Source organism: Dipteris shenzhenensis, chromosome 3 (genome assembly GCF_047967505.1).
Source record: "Dipteris shenzhenensis isolate YYH24624 ecotype China chromosome 3, Dip_SZ_1.0, whole genome shotgun sequence".
Taxonomy (NCBI): Eukaryota; Viridiplantae; Streptophyta; class Polypodiopsida; order Gleicheniales; family Dipteridaceae; genus Dipteris; species Dipteris shenzhenensis.
This window is the reverse complement of record NC_141598.1, coordinates 730571-745916: the sequence shown is the minus strand read 5'-3', so window position 1 is coordinate 745916 and position 15346 is coordinate 730571.

Sequence of the window (15346 nt, the reverse complement as noted above, 5' to 3'; positions counted from 1 at the left end):
GGGCGTGCCACTTTGCATGTAAGTTGATTCCACCTAGTTGGAGGTGTGTGCAAAGTATTGTGCCCATCGGATATGTTTTGCATTGTCGATCAAGCATAAAACACCGTTTTTTCCTTAGTGTCATGCACAACCACGAAAAAACACGGTCCTAGGTGTGTTATTCAAACTAGTACTTATCGGATGGGAGCTCCAGTTTGCACGCAAGTCCGTTTCAACTAGGCTGAGGTGTGTGCAAAGTATTGTCACCATCGGATATGATTTGCATGGTCGATCACGCATTATACACCGTTTTTTCCCTAGTGGTATGCACATCCGCAAAAAAAACACGCCCTTAGGTATGTTATCTGACCAAGTACTTATCGGATGGGTGTGCCTCTTTGACAACATTTTAATACCACCTAGGTTGAGGTATAGGAAAAGTATTATGCCCATCGGATATGCTTTGCATGGTCGATCGAGCATTAAATACCATTTTTGCCTTAGTGTCATGCACATCCGTAAAAAAACAGGCTGCTAGATGTGTTATCCGATCAAGCACTTATGCGATGGGAATGTCACTTTGCATGTAAGTCAATTCCACCTAGTTGAAGGTGTGTGCAAAGTATCGTGCCCATCGGATATGCTTTGCATGGTCGATCGAGCATTAAATACCATTTTTGCCTTAGTGCCATGCACATCCGTAAAAAAACACGCTGCTAGGTGTGTTATCTGATCAAGCACTTATGCGATGGGTGTGCCACTTTGCATGTAAGTCAATTTCACCTAGTTGAAGGTGTGCGCAAAGTATTGTGCCCATCGGATATGCTTTGCATTGTCGATCAAGCATAACACACCATTTTTGCCTTAGTGTCATGCACAACCATATAAAAACATGGCCATAGGTGTATTATTCAAATAAGTACTTATCAGATGGGGGCTCCACTTTGCACACAAGTCCTTTTCAACTACATTGAGGTGCGTGCAAAGTATTGTCACCATCGGGTATGATTTGCATGGTCGATCACGCATTATACACCATTTTTTCCCTAATGATATGCACATCCGCAAAAAAACACGCCATTAGGTGTGTTATCTGACCAAGTACTTATCGGATGGGTGTGCCTCATTGAGAACGAAAGTTTTGTGCCCATCGGATATCCTTTGCATGGTCAATCGAGCATTAAATACTATTTTTGCTCTAGTGTCATGCACATCCGTAAAAAAACACGCTGCTAGGTATGTTATCCGATCAAGCACTTATGGGATGGGCGTGCCACTTTGCATGTAAGTCGATTCCACCTAGTTGAAGGTGTGTGCAAAGTATTGTGCCCATCGGATATGCTTTGCATTGTCGATCAAGCATAAAACACCGTTTTTGACTTGGTGTCATGCACAACCATGAAAAAACACGGTCCTAGGTGTGTTATTCAAACTAGTACTTATCGGATGGGGGCTCCAGTTTGCACGCAAGTCGGTTTCAATGAGGTTGAGGTGTGTGCAAAGTATTGTGACCATCGGATATGATTTGCATGGTCGAGATCTCACGCATTATACACCATTTCTTCCCTAGTGGTATGCACATCCGCAAAAAAACACGCCCTTAGGTATGTTATCTGACCAAGTACTTATCGGATGGGTGTGCCTCTTTGACAACATTTTAATACCACCTAGGTTGAGGTATAGGAAAAGTATTATGCCCATCGGATATGCTTTGCATGGTCGATCGAGAATTAAATACCATTTTTGCCTTAGTGTCATGCACATCCGTAAAAAAACACGCTGCTAAGTGTGTTATCCAATCAAGTACTTATACGATGGGAATGGCACTTTGCATGTAAGTCAGTTCCACCTGGTTGAAGGTGTGTGCAAAGTATTGTGCCCATCGGATATGCTTTGCATTGTCGATCAAGCATAGAACACCGTTTTTGCCTTTGTGTCATGCACAACCATGTAAAAACACGGCCGTAGCTGTGTTATTCAAATAAGTACTTATCGGATGGGGGCTCCACTTTGCACACAAGTCCGTTTCAACTACATTTAGGTGCGTGCAAAGTATTGTCACCATCGGATATGCTTTGCATGGTCGATCACGCATTATACACCATTTTTTCCCTAGTGATATGGACATCCGCAAAAAACACGCCATTAGGTGTGTTATCTGACCAAGTACTTATCGGATGGGTGTGCCTCATTGAGAAAATCTCAATACCACCTAGGTTGACATGTACGAAAAGTATTGTGCCCATCGGATATGCTTTGCATGGTCAATCACGCATTATACACCGTTTTTTCCCTAGTGGTATGCACATGAGCAAAAAAACACGCCCTTAGGTATGTTATCTGACCAAGTGCTTATCGGATGAGTGTGCCTCTTTGAGAACATTTCAATACCACCTAGGTTGAGGTGTACGAAAAGTATTGTGCCCATCGGATATGCTTTGCATGGTCGATCGAGCATTAAATACTATTTTTGCTCTAGTGTCATGCACATCTGTAAAAAAACACGCTGCTAGGTGTGTTATCTGATCAAGCACTTATGCGATGGGCGTGCCACTTTGCAGGTAAGTCAATTCCACCTAGTTGAAGGTGTGTGCAGTCAATTCCACCTAGTTGAAGGTGTGTGCAAAGTATTGTGCCCATCGCGGATATGCACATCCGCAAAAAAACATGCTATTAGGTGTGTTATCTCACCAAGTGCTTATGGGATGGGCGTGCCTCTTTGAGAACATTTCAATACCACCTAGGATGAGGTGTACGAAAACTATTGTGCCCATCGGATATCCTTTTCATGGTCGATCGAGCATTAAATACTATTTTTGCTCTAGTGTCATGCACATCCGTAAAAAAACACGCTACTAGGTATGTTATCCAATCAAGCACTTATGGGATGGGCGTGCCACTTTGCATGTAAGTTGATTCCACCTAGTTGGAGGTGTGTGCAAAGTATTGTGCCCATCGGATATGTTTTGCATTGTCGATCAAGCATAAAACACCGTTTTTTCCTTAGTGTCATGCACAACCACGAAAAAACACGGTCCTAGGTGTGTTATTCAAACTAGTACTTATCGGATGGGAGCTCCAGTTTGCACGCAAGTCCGTTTCAACTAGGCTGAGGTGTGTGCAAAGTATTGTCACCATCGGATATGATTTGCATGGTCGATCACGCATTATACACCATTTCTTCCCTAGTGGTATGCACATCCGCAAAAAAACACGCCCTTAGGTATGTTATCTGACCAAGTACTTATCGGATGGGTGTGCCTCTTTGACAACATTTTAATACCACCTAGGTTGAGGTATAGGAAAAGTATTATGCCCATCGGATATGCTTTGCATGGTCGATCGAGCATTAAATACCATTTTTGCCTTAGTGCCATGCACATCCGTAAAAAAACACGCTGCTAGGTGTGTTATCCGATCAAGCACTTATGCGATGGGAATGCCACTTTGCATGTAAGTCAATTCCACCTAGTTGAAGGTGTGTGCAAAGTATCGTGCCCATCGGATATGCTTTTCATGGTCGATCGAGCATTAAATACCATTTTTGCCTTAGTGCTATGCACATCCGTAAAAAAACACGCTGCTAGGTGTGTTATCTGATCAAGCACTTATGCGATGGGCGTGCCACTTTGCATGTAAGTCAATTCCACCTAGTTGAAGGTGTGTGCAAAGTATTGTGCCCATCGGATATGCTTTGCATTGTCGATCAAGCATAATACACCGTTTTTGCCTTAGTGTCATGCACAACCATATAAAAACACGGCCATAGGTGTGTTATTCAAATAAGTACTTATCAGATGGCGGCTCCACTTTGCACGCAAGTCTGTTTCAACTACGTTGAGGTGCGTGCAAAGTATTGTCACCATCGTATATGATTTGCAATGTTGATCACGCATTATACACCATTTGTTTCCTAATGATATGCACATCCGCAAAAAAACACGCCATTAGGTGTGTTATCTGACCAAGTACTTATCGGATGGGTGTGCCTCATTGAGAACATTTCAATACCACCTAGGTTGAGGCGTACGAAAAGTTTTGTGCCCATCGGATATCCTTTGCATGGTCAATCGAGCATTAAATACTATTTTTGCTCTAGTGTCATGCACATCCGTAAAAAACAGGCTGCTAGGTATGTTATCCGATCAAGCACTTATGGGATGGGCATGCCACTTTGCATGTAAGTCGATTCCACCTAGTTGAAGGTGTGTGCAAAGTATTGTGCCCATCGGATATGCTTTGCATTGTCGATCAAGCATAAAACACCGTTTTTGCCTTAGTGTCATGGACAACCATGAAAAAACACGGTCCTAGGTGTGTTATTCAATTTAGTACTTATCGGATGGGGGCTCCAGTTTGCAAGCAAGTCCGTTTCAACTAGGTTGAGATGAGTGCAAAGTATTGTCACCATCGGATATGCTTTGCATGGTCGATCACGCATTATACACCATTTTTTCCCTAGTGATATGCACATCCGCAAAAAAACACGCCCTTAGGTGTGTTATCTGACCAAGTACTTATCGGATGGGTGTGCCTCTTTGAGAACATTTCAATACCACCTAGGTTGAGGTGTACAAAAAGTGTTGTGCCCATCGGATATCCTTTGCATGGTCGATCGAGCATTAAATACTATCTTTGCTCTAGTGTCATGAACATCTGTAAAAAAACACGCTGCTAGGTATGTTATCCGATCAAGCACTTATGGGATGGGCATGCCACTTTGCATGTAAGTCAATTACACCTAGTTAAAGGTGTGTGCAAAGTATTGTGCTCATCGGTCGATCAAGCATAAAACAACGTTTTTGCGTTAGTGTCATGCACAACCATGAAAAAACACGGTCCTAGGTGTGTTATTCAAACGATATGCTTTGCATGGTCGATCACGCATTATACACCATTTTTGCCCTAGTGATATGCACTTCCGCAAAAAAACACGCCCTTAGGTGTGTTATCTGACCAAGTACTTATCGGATGGGTGTGCCTCTTTGAGAACATTTCAATACCACCTAGGTTGAGGTGTACGAAAAGTGTTGTTCCCATCAGATATCCTTTGCATGGTCGATCGAGCATTAAATACTATTTTTGCTCTAGTGTCATGCACATCTATAAAAAAACACGCTGCTAGGTATGTTATCCGATCAAGCACTTATGGGATGGGCTTACCACTTTGCATGTAAGTCGATTCTACCTATTTGAAGGTGTGTGCAAAGTACTATGCCCATCGGATATGCTTTGCATTGTCGATCAAGCATAAAACACCGTTTTTGCCTTAGTGTCATGCACAACCATGAAAAAACACGGTCCTAGGTGTGTTATTCAAACAAGTACTTATCGGATGGGGGCTCCAGTTTGCACGCAAGTCCGTTTCAACTAGGTTGAGATGCGTGCAAAGTATTGTCACCATCGGATATGCTTTGCATGGTCGATCATGCATTATACACCATTTTTTCCCTAGTGATATGCATATCCGCAAAAAAACACGCCCTTAGGTGTGTTATCTGACCAAGTACTTATCGGATGGGTGTGCCTCTTTGAGAACATTTTAATACCACCTAGGTTGAGGTGTACAAAAAGTTTTGTGCCCATCGTATATCCTTTGCATGGTCGATCGAGCATTAAATACTATTTTTGCTCTAGTGTCATGCACATCTGTAAAAAAACACGCTGCTAGGTATGTTATCCGATCAAGCACTTATGGGATGGGCGTGCCACTTTGCATGTAAGTTGATTCTACCTAGTTGAAGGTGTGTGCAAAGTATTGTGCCCATCGGATATGCTTTGCATTGTCAATCAAGCATAAAACACCGTTTTTGCCTTAGTGTCATGCACAATCATCAAAAAACGCAGTCCTAGATGTGTTATTCAACTAAGTACTTATGGGATGGGCACGCCACTTTGCATGTAAGTCAATAATACCTAGGTTGAGATGTGTGAAAAGTAGTTTGATGATTGCATATGCGTTGCATTGTCGATTAAGCATAAATCAGTGTTTTTGCCTTAGTGTCATGGACAACAACCAATAAAAAACATGGTCCTAGGTGTGATATTCTAAAAAGTACTTATTGAATGGGTGTTCCACTTTGCATGGAATACCATACCACCACTTTTGAGGCACGTGCAAAGTATTGTGCCCATCAAATATGCTTTACATGGTAGATTGAGTATTAAATACCGTTTTTTGCCTTGGTGTCATGTACAACGGTCAAAAAACACGATCGTAGGTGTATTTTTCAAACAAATACTTATCGGATGGGGATGCCACTTTGCACACAAGTCAATACTGCCTAGGTTGAGGAACGTGTAAAGTCTTGTGTCCATTGGATATGCTTTGCATAGTCGATCTCACATGATACACCATTTTGTTCCTAGTGTTATGCACAATCATCATAAAATACGTTTGGAGGTGTGTTATCCGAACAAGTACTTATGAGATGGGTGCACCACTTTGTATGCAAGTCAATAAGACCTAGGTTGAGGCGTGTACAAAGTTTTGTGCCCATCGGAGAAATGTAGTGCGATAATATTAGAAAATTCTCGGTATGTGTATATGTGTGTGTGTGTGGCAAACAATTTTGATACAAAGTAAACACCTAGTGCACAAATTATGCATACCTTGAGTAAATAAGCTTGTTGATGAGGATAAATATGCCCTTGAATAAAAGCACAGTTGTTGTATGACCACAATAGGATCGCTTTGACACTTGTGATTTTGCCCATATGTAAGTTTGCAAATAGTATAAAAAATCATATAATAATATATTAATAGTTTGCAAATGTGTATAGCAAGTGAGTAATGGGAAGTGGAAGTGGGAATGAGGAGGGAGTGGAATGGGAGAGGGAAGTAATAAGGGTGTATGATAATAAGTATAAAAAATAGTATAATAATATATTAATAGTTTTCAAATGGCAAGTGAGTAATGGGAAGTGGAAGTGAGAGTGGGGAGGGTAATAGGGGAGTAGGATAATAAGGGAGTGAAATGAGTGAGGGAGTTAATAGGGGACGAAAAAGAGGAGGGTGAGATGGGAAAATATGGGATTTTGGGAAATGGGAGGAGTATGGGACGTGGTGGAAATGTGGGATGGGAGTGGTGGCAATGGGGAGGAAGAAGAAATGGATGGATGGGGGGAGGGCTAATGGAAGATTGGGATGAGGGATGGGGGTCCAATGGGAGAGGGGGAGTAATGGGAGAATTAGTTTCTTATTTGAGTTTTTGAGTTCTATTTTAATTAGTTTTTTATTTATATTTGAGTTTGTAAATTTGAGAAATGAGAGAATAGGGAGGGAGAGAAAGAGAGAGGAGAGAGGAGAGAGGGAAAGAGAGAAATCAAGAGAGAGAAGAGGGGCTCCTTAAATGAGAGAGGAGAGGGAGAGAGGGAGAGAGAGAGAGAGATTCACAGAGAGAAGAGGGGCTCCTTAAATGAGAGAGAAGAGTAGGGAGGGAAAGAAAGAGAGAGGAGAGAGGGGGAGAGAGATTAAGAGAGAGAAGAGAGTCTCTTGGGGGCTGTGGCTGCTTTGAGGGAGGGAGAGAGTAGGGAGAGAGAGAGAAAGAGAGAGAGAGGGAGAGAGAGAAAGAGAGAGAGAGGGAAAGAGAGAGAGGGAGAGAGAGAGAAAGAGAGAGAGGGAGAGAGAGGGATTAAATTAGTTTCTTATTTGAGTTTTTGAGTTCTAATTTAATAAGTTTTTTATTTATATTTGAGTTTGTAAATTTGAGAAATGAGAGAATAGGGAGGGAGAGAAAGAGAGAAGAGAGAGGAGAGAGAGAAAGAGAGAAGTTAAGAGAGAGAAGAGGGGCTCTTGGCGGCTGTGGCCGCCAAGAGAGAGGGAGAGAGGGAGAGAGAGAGAGAGATTCACAGAGAGAAGAGGGGCTCCTTAAATGAGAGAGAAGAGTAGGGAGGGAAAGAAAGAGAGAGGAGAGAGGGGGAGAGAGATTAAGAGAGAGAAGAGGGTCTCCTGGGGGCCGTGGCTGCTTGAGGGAGGGAGAGAGTAGGGAGAGAAAGGGAGAGAGAGAGAAAGAGAGAGAGGGAGAGAGAGAAAGAGGGAGAGAGGGAAAGAGAGAGAGGGAGAGAGAGAGGGAGAGAGAGGGAGAGAGAGAGATGTTTATCAGAATGAAACGTGGCGAGAGGAGAGAGGGAAAGAGAGAGAGAGAGAGAAGAGAAGAGGGAGACTTAGGGAGAGAGAAAGAGAGAGAGGGAGAGAGAGAGAGAGAGAGAGAGAGAGAGAGAGAGAGAGAAAGAGAGAGAGGGAGAGAGAGGGAGGAATGAAACTTCTATGCTAGAGGAAGGGAGAGGGAGAGAGAGAATAAGTGGGATGAGGATAGAGAGGAAAATACTTAAGAGTTGTCAGAGAGAGAGAGAGAGATTAAGAGAGAGAATGAGGTGTCTTGACTATGGCTACAGAGAGATTTAGGAGTCGAGAGAGAGAGAGAGAGAGAGAGAAAGTAAAGAGAGTTTTATATATTTACATGTTTTATATTATATTTTTAAAAAATTATAAAAGAGTGAATTTATGGTTTGTTTTGAAGGTGAGATAATATTTTTTAATTGAAAAATGTTAACTTTTCTTTAGATACTTGTTGTTCATTTATCTCACATGCAGGTTTAGCCTCTACATCACAACCCCTTCTTTTGCATATTTAAGCCTCTTAAACCCCAGCACATTAAAATGAACACAGAAAAAGAAATTATTTATTGCTTTTCTTCACTTCGACGGTTGGTTTAGCATAGTTTAGCATAGCTTAGAGGAGAGACAATTCTCCAAGTTGCCAATCGAAGCCATGCTCAAATTTTTCTAACTAGTTCCTAATCGTTGTCAGTCCCTTCGCTCACATGCGGTTTAACACTCATAACATGCTATTAAATAAGACCTTTTACCATTTACCAAGAAGTTTATCAGTGGGCAGATTGCATGAGCAGATATCAGTGGACAGATTACATATATCAGTGGACAGATTACATGTCATGGGACATATTGGAGCTTGATGATTATTGGTTATTTTTATTGCATTTGTATAAATATTTAAGCTCCTTTATTGTCATAAAAACCCTTGTAAAGCCTTCTATGCTATTTTTACATTTATTGTCATATGAAGCGCCTTGTAATAAACCCGACCATTTACTATTTAACGAGTATCAGTGGGATGCATAAGTGGATATCATGTGGGCTGCATAAGTGGATATCAGTGGAATAGTTTTTAGTGGATAGATTGCATCAGTTGGGTATCAGTGCACAGATATCAATGGATGGACAGATTACATGTCATCACGAAGATTGAAGCTTTATGACTAGAGGGCAAATCAATGGATGGACAGATTACATGTCTTCACGAAGATTGAAGCTTTATCACTAGACGACATTTTATATTACTTGTAAAGCTTTATTGGCTAATTTTTTTACATTTGTACAAATATTTAAGCCTTGTAAAGCCTTTTAGGCTATTTCCCACATTTATTGCCATATGAAGCCTTGTAAAGCCTTTTGGGCTATTTCCCACATTTATTGTATCAAGGGTTGTATATTGTACTTTACTTGTATGTATCTAAATTCTTCATTATCTTTTCTTGTAGGATTATGGAGCAATCAGCTAATATGATGGCTATCCTAAATGACTCTGATCTCAGAGAATGGGTTTCTGATGTCACTCTGAATTTCAAAGGAAAGGAATATAGCCCCAATGGCTTTTGTAGGTGGACTCGATATCACATGGGAAGAAGAGCTTGGTTTCTTCATCAAAAGGAAAAGAGACTCTTTCTACTTATGTCAAAAAGGGAGTTCAATGGTGTTGAAGCTCCATGGGATGCTACTTTCTTCAAAAAAGATATGACTTCAAGCCTTGTGGTAGGCATAATAATACAGTGAAAAGACACATTTGTGGATATTTTAACAAAGAGTTCAGATCCTGAAGTTGGCGGTATTCATTTTATTGTGTCAAGGAGAGACTCAAAGACCTTTGTGATGCCTCCTCCTCAACCATCAAAGTTTCCAGAGCTGCAAAGTGCATTGGAGACTCTTTCATATACTTGGGAGCAATTTCCTAGTGTGGTGGCAAAAAGGATGCATGCAAAGATAATGTTTGAATACTTTCAGGATGCAGAATATGCTCCTCATATTCAAGGATCTTCACATGAAGGAGATCAAAAAGCTCAGACTTTGATGCAGGGACAAGAAGAACAGGCACACTGTCACAAACTTGTAGAACATGAGCGCAAACTTCTAGAGCCAGAAATGGTGGATGTAACTAAGGATGATGAAAAACAAGCCTTGAGTGCACGGGAATTAAAAAAAATTGAAGAAGATCAAGGTCGATCCACTGCAGTTATGCTAGAAGCTCTTGCTAGCAAACCACGACGTGAAATGCAAAAGGCTAGTACTGCAAGAGCCACGGTTCCAAGCAGTAAAAAAAGACATCGTCCCACTGTAGAGAAAGATAATGTGGATGAAAAACGGTCAAAAAAAGAGAAAGATGAAGAAGACTCAGAACCCGAGGCTGAAGATGATCAGGATGAACTCACATCAATCAAAAATCTTAATCTGCATCTTAATGAAGCAGTTACAGATGATGATGTGGGATATATCTGGGGTCAAAGGATGTGGTTTGTGAATGCCAAAGATGTGGAAGCTGCACCTCTCTTTACTAATAGCCGAAGCCTTGATATATCCTATGCAATGCAAATATACGAGGCTTTGAGAGATGGTAAGAAACCTGTGGCAAGCAATGTGGTTTTGCGCCCAATAATGTTGTCCAACCAAAAATAGTTTTCTGGATCAAATAACATTTACAGGGCCTACACATTTCGAGGAAACCTTCAGTCAATTCTTTAAAGACACTCTTAAAAATATTCCACATGAACAAGGCGAAGAGGCACAAGGTGAGAATATGCTAAAGGAAGTAAAGAAGGAATTCCTCCTTCATTGCAGATTCCAGCCCATTGATGGTCAACATTGGGCTTATGCTCGTGATCAAATCGCAAGGGAAGCAAAGGAGGGCAAAAGACTCACTCCAGAACAATTTGCAAAGATAAGTTCATTCCATTATTATCCTGCAACAATCTGTATATTCAAGCATGAGATCAAGCATTTGATTGAGTCCGAAAGACTTAATCATTATGTCCATGGAAAGCGTAAGATATCCTCAACATCAGAGGTCTTACAGAAGGCAAGGGTTATATGGACAACATTTGGTCTCCAAATCCTGATTTGAAGCGAAAGGTCACAAAAGCAGACGCCGACACACTCACAAACTTCTATACTTATTTGAGTGTAGTTGTGCCTAGGGGAACTCAAGAGCGAGAAGAAAGTATGACAAGCCTCAAGGTGGTAAGGGACAGATATGCCGACTACACTTCTATCATATTTCGTCCTGTTGAAGTGTTCAATGAGATGCTTGAAACGTGCATTGCTTGTGAGCGTGGACAGCTGACCTATGAAGCTCCTTTGTTTATCTCCGGCAAGTCAAAGGTAATGGATAAGAAGGAGTTGACGGCAAGGATGTGGAGGCCTGTAAAGTACTTACCTGATAAGTATGCATCCATGGCAGCACAAAAAATTTTAAAGAAAGAATGGTTTTTTGGAAAAAAAGACAAAGACCACTGTATGGAAGAATGCATCAATGTACAAGTGAGGCGTGATGCAGTGCATAGTGCCATTAAGTATTTGCTGTCAGAGAAACAAATTCCACTTACTCATTGTAACATTGACTATAATGTGGTGAAGCATATAGCTTCTTTGTCAACACCCAAGGTAAAGCTATGGGCAAACAGGTGGATTAAAAAGGATGAAGATGGGTCGGAAATAGTAACCTCTTATATGAGAAAAGAAATCCCAAAACAGGTGGTTGCATATGTGGAAAGATTAATCAGCGAGATAAGGATGCCGACAGATATGCACCAAAGCTTTCAATTCAATATAGAGGTTACGGCAGAGTCTGGAAAGCTTGTGAACTTCAGGGGAGTCTCAGAAGATGACTTCTTCAAGAATGAGTCAGCATGGGATAAGCCACAACTATTCTTTATCAATGAAGTTTCTAGCGATGATATCCATAACTTCATTGATAGAATAGTATATACCACCATTAGCAAAGTGGCGATTTGCAACATTGTCATTTTTGTTGATAAAAAAGACAAAGAAGCCATGCAGGTTACTCTAGAGCGAGCATATTCATCAGATTTGAAGATCTATAGTGGTGTTTATGCAGCAAAGAGAGGCAAGAGAGAATGTGGCATAGCGATTCAAACTCTTGAATCATTCTTTCTGTGTATGCGGAGTCCCAACCCTGATCACTCCTTACAAAAGAACATAAGAGGGAATTCAAATAATTTGAGATTGATGCTAGAAGAGCAAGATATTCCCAAGTCCATACATTATCAAAAAAACAACTATGGAAGTCTTGCAAAAAGTCTCTCTCTCTTGCTTACCATGATGGAGAATTTGCTACCGGCAGGTTGGGAGGTCACCTTGTGCAGGGATGGGATATTTATTTGAGGATCTCCTAAGAAAAGGCAACTCCACAAATATTATTGAAAATAAGCATTTCATGGCTCATTTCCAGCTTCAAGCAGATCTAACCACAGGCTATGAAAAAGAGATAGACCACAAGGACACCGATGACATGGATGATTACCTTGAAGATCATAATGTCCCAGTTGATGATGATGAAAAGATGGACTTACATGACCTGTTCACAGAGAGGTTGGTGGATGAAGACAAACATGATGATGCCTTCTTTGATAATTATGGCTCGCAGGGTTATGAAAAAAGGCCACTACGACAATACTTAGCGGTATGAACTCTCTATTTCTCAACTAAATACAATTTTTTAAATAAGATCATTTAAATTTAAAGATAATGAATCTAATCTCTCATATTTGTTTACAGGCAATAGAGGGAGAAGAAATGGATGAAGTCAATACGAAGGCACTCCCTTCTACTTCAACAATGCAACCACCTCTAAATTTGATTGAAAAATCAAATTTAGCTGCATTGGATAAAATGGAGAGCTCATTTGAAGTTAGGATCGTTTTGAAACGAGAACCTCAGTATTTAAGCTTTGGTAGAGAGGAGGTTTCAATCCTCTCCAATCCTTTAAAAGAGGTTAATGACAATGTTATCTTGGCCATTCTCAGGTAAAGTTTATTTATTTGTTGCTACTTCAATGAGCTAACATTTGTTTATTTATTCACAGTGTAGTTATATATCAGTTTCCTAGTGCAGAATGCAAATCAATTCTATGAGCTAATGTTTGTTTATTTCTTGGTGCAGTGTAGTTAATGCTCAGCTTCCTAGTGCAGTGCAGCATCATGTCTACATGCTCGATGCTCTCCTTTCTTCTATTCTTAGCTCTCCTCAAAAGACTATAGAAGATGTTTGTACCTGGTTAAGCCCTTTGAATTTAGATGGGGTGCGAGTCATCTTAATGCCTTATCATGAGGCGTAAGTATCAACTCTAACCTTATTTTTACTATTTCTTTGGCAAGTTTGTGTAAAACAATAATCATTTTTATTCTGGTCGTGTAGCTCACATTGGAGTCTGATCTTCTGGGACCTTGAACTCAACCATTTATGGTTTGTGAATTCAATAGAAGGATATCATGCCAACTCCCCAAGGTAATTATTCTCTTAATATTTTTGATACTTTCTTATTTTGTATCTTATGATCATGACATATTAATATATTTAATATGTCATGATGGACAGTGCTGCATATCGACTAGTATCTGTTGTCAGAATAACCACAGAGCAACAAGATCAAGTAGAATTCAAAAGACGTCTGCTAGTGGAGCAAAAAGATGGACACAGCTGTGGGTGGAGAGTTGCCTACAACTGCATGTTGTTTCTTAGAGAGATTTTTGATTTGGAGTTACTAGTCAAAATGGAATCATATACAGAAGCCGATCTGCTAGCATTTCGGGCTGAGAGTATTCAGCATCTAATTACTACCATTGGGAAACAACTTGAAAATATGACTACATTGCAGCATGTATAAAACCTTATCTTTATACTTGTATGCTTGTTCAAGCCTTTAATTGGGATGTGTAAATCTCATAACTTTTTTATATTTTCCTCCAAGAGGAGAAGAGACTGAGTCTAATGAAAGCATGCTATCTTTATACTTCTATGATTATTTAAACCATTATTTTTATTTGGGATGTGTAAATCTCATAACTTGTCTAATGAAAGCATGCTATCTTTATACTTCTATGATTATTTAAACCATTATTTCTATTTGGGATGTGTAAATCTCATAACTTTTTAAATTTTTCCTCCAAGAGGAGGAGAGACTCACTCTAATGAAAGCATGTATGAAACCTTTTTAAATTTTTGCTCCAAGCAGAGGAGAGACTCACTCTAATGAAAGCATGTATGAAACCTTATCTGCTTGTTTAAGCCTTTATTTGGGATGTGTACATCGCATAACTTTTTTATATTTTTATGGCAGAAGGAGGATGTGGAGGACATAGCAAGTGAAGAAGAATACGATGTAGACTACTCTCTCAACAAGATGAGTCATGAAAATATGAATCTATTGGAGCAGATTGGAAGTTCATTCACCGCTATGTTGTTAATTCGACAACAACCTCATTTTTTTGAATTTGGTGAAGAAGAGATTTCAATCCTCTTGAATCCTAAGAATGAGGTTAATGTCAAAGTCATTACAACCATCCTTAGGTTTGATGCAGCCTTTTCCTTGGCTTTATACTTTGCTTATTTTGATTAAACCCAAGAAGCTAATACTTTTTTTTTAATATAGTAATGTTATAGCAAATTTTCCGCAAAATATACAAAGCGTTTTATATATGCTCGATCCTCGTATTTCGGAAGTGCTTAGCAACAAAGAAGAAACCATAGAGGATGTTTGCAAGTGGTTGAAGCACGTTCCTATGAATGACGAACGAGTTATTTTTACAGCATATTATGAGAAGTAAGCATCAAACCCTACTTGTTTTTTCTATTGCATTGCTAGAATTGTCTCAAACACAGTAATTATTCTTTATTGATAATGCAGCTCACATTGGAGTCTGGTAGTCGTGGACATCCTTGCGAAGAAGTGCTTCTTTGCCAACTCAATGACATCCGTCCATGGCAATGTGTTAGAGTAAGTATAGACTACACTTGTTGTCACTTCTTGACATGTAGATTGATATGCAATGCACATATTCACTGTTGTTATATGTTTTGATGTGCAGATCAGCTCGAAAGTTAGTAGGTGCTATCGACATAGTAATGCGGCAATGTGACTTGGCACAACAAATAGAGTATATAACATGTCAGGTATCACATCAAGAGAATAGCCACATCTATAATTGTGGATGGAGGGTGGGCTACAATTGCTTTTTGGTACTTGGTCAAATTTTTGAGATACAAAATGACACC